We start from the raw sequence: 2,464 nt of genomic DNA, 5'->3' as shown, positions 1-2,464 counted from the left end.
ATTTAGTGCAAACCCCAGACCCATTCCTGGACCTATGCTCTTTTTCCTTCTTTCTTTTAATTTGCAGAAACATGGGAATTAATACCTAAGTCATATTATTCCATAGTTCAATCATGTCAAACAGAATTGTACATTTGTTTCCATAATCAGTCTCCAAACATACTTTTCCTTCCTGGATTCCTTGACATTATCACCCTTTTATCTCCCCCACCTCTCTGTCCTCCCTGCCCCCACCCCCCACCCACCTGAAACCCTTGTTCTATTTGCTTTCCCTATAGGCTCAGCGTCCCTGGGTTCCATTCACTAAAAAACAGAGAAACAAATAACACAACTTCAAGAAGGTGGCCCCCAATGACAACTGACCTCTGAGATACACCCTAATATGAACAAACATAAGCAAAATATAACAGAAGACTGTCCTATAATTGCTGGAATAATAAAGCATTTAGGGCGTTGATGTAGCAAGACCTTGTTTGTCTGCCAACCCGCAGTGCACCACTCTTGGTACAGCTGTCTTCTGCTTCCTCAGACACGGTGTATTTTCCTGCTTAAGTTCTCAATTTACAAGTATGTCTGATGTAGGGTCCATATAACCCCTGCTATTTTCTCTGTTTAGAATCCCACAGAAAACAAAACATACATCAATTTTGTTGTATGCTAACATTTTCAAAGTAAATCATTTGTACAAGAGCAGGACTATAAAAAAAAGTGTTTTTCAGAGACCCGAATTGTGGTAGTTATATAATGTGGTGTCTATTTGAGGATTCAGGGTGAAGGGGTTGAGTTTAGTCTGACAATCAGGTCATAGCCAATGAAGCCTCTGGGCCTGGCCTTCTCCTGAAAATTCTGGGAACTCTGGTATTCTTCCTTGGAATTGGGAGACACACTCTCAATCTGCTCAATCCCTGTGGTACATCCTTATTGATAAGCCACATGGAGAGAGGCTGATGGCAGCTAGTGCCCTGAGCTGGAGGAACACGTGGAGACCCTTGCCAGCACCAAGATGCTTACACTGCCACTGGATCCATAAGACTTCCCACCCACTGGCCTGTGATCTTCCTGCATTCGGCATCATTGCATGTGTTTCATGAGTCTGAAGAGGACTTTATAGATTGGTATCAGACATATGGGCTAATATTGGACTTATGGACTTAATCAGGACTTGGCTTGGATGTTTTCTCAATATTCAATTGCTCTTATATATAAAGCTCTTTCTTATACACATATGAGCGTTTATGAATTTGTTTCTCTAGTCTACCTGGACTAACACACAAATATAAGTGAGTGTCAGCAGTCTGACACAGCCTTCGCTGATACTCAGGAGGAGCCACTTTGTAATCGGTGGCCCTAAACACACGCAGAATTCTTTGCCAGGTTCTTTAGGGAATCACGAAGACAGCTCAGTAACAGAGCAGGATTCTCCTCCAGAGGTGGGTGGGCCAGCACTGCTCCAGTTGCGTGAGTCATCTCAGTGGATGCGGTGCTCTGGACAGCGGGACGTGGGCACAGCAGGGTGAGCCATGAGCATTTCTGCATCCCGAGCTCGCTCTCATTGGTAGTGCAGCCGAGTGCCCAAGATGACAGTGAAGTACTCTTTTATCCCTGCCCCACCTTCAGTAGCAGCATCTTCCTGATGCTCTCTCTGTGATTCCTCCAGATTGCTTCTCATTTGCACTTTCCTCTAGAATGGAGTCCACATGCTTCTTGGCGGGAAGATAACAGTGTTGTTTAGCCTGGTGATTAAGTCCCAATCATCAACAAGCCATGGTTTCAGTTCTTCAGGAACCTCGACTCCAATTCTGCTCATGAATGTTTCCTCACTGTCAACGGTTGAATCCACTCAGGCTCTTTTCCTTGGCGGCAGCTGCACCACCTCTGCTGGCAGGCCGTATCTGTTTATTCTTTTTTGTTGACACTTCAACATGCTTCTGTTGCAGAGCAGCTGTCTCCTGTCCTGGAGCATCCCCTCTCAGGTCCCCTCTGCATATTGCTTTTTAAAGTTCTCTCTGTTTCTGAAAATTGGTGTCCAAGTGTTTGAGCACCCTGCTTTCTGGAACCCATTCATCCCAGTTTTTATTGCAATCATGGTAATGTAGAAAGTGTGTCACTTATTTGTCCTTTATTGCAACAACCTGTACATACTGTGCTTCATTAAGAAGAGGCCCGGGAAAACACAGTACTCGCTCACCCTCCTGGAATTCAGGCCTCTGTTTTGGCGCCATTTATAAGTGATTCGCTGCCTCTTCCTTCCCCCACTGTCCCCGGTGATCCCCCCTACTCTCTACTCACCCACCTCCACCATGGAGTTCCTATTTCCAGGAGCGGTCCTCTCAATCTCAGCTATAAAAATCATGTCTAGATGCACATATTCACCAAAAAACCCTCATAAAACACTACACGCTGTTATTTACCTTGCTTTTTTCACTTAATATTTCAGTGATCTTTCTATGTCAATACTTTTGTA

At 44.6% G+C, this 2,464-nt stretch overlaps 1 pseudogene; it reads right to left on the bottom strand.

Moving 5' to 3' along the window:
• Positions 1-280: 280 nt before the first annotated feature.
• On the bottom strand, positions 281-2,222 carry LOC142451559 (mortality factor 4-like protein 1 pseudogene; annotated as a pseudogene).
• Between the last annotated feature and the right edge of the window lie 242 nt (positions 2,223-2,464).

Source organism: Tenrec ecaudatus, chromosome 6 (assembly GCF_050624435.1).
Source record: "Tenrec ecaudatus isolate mTenEca1 chromosome 6, mTenEca1.hap1, whole genome shotgun sequence".
In the NCBI taxonomy this organism is placed as follows: domain Eukaryota; kingdom Metazoa; phylum Chordata; class Mammalia; order Afrosoricida; family Tenrecidae; genus Tenrec; species Tenrec ecaudatus.
This window is presented reverse-complemented; position numbering and strand designations above follow the sequence as displayed.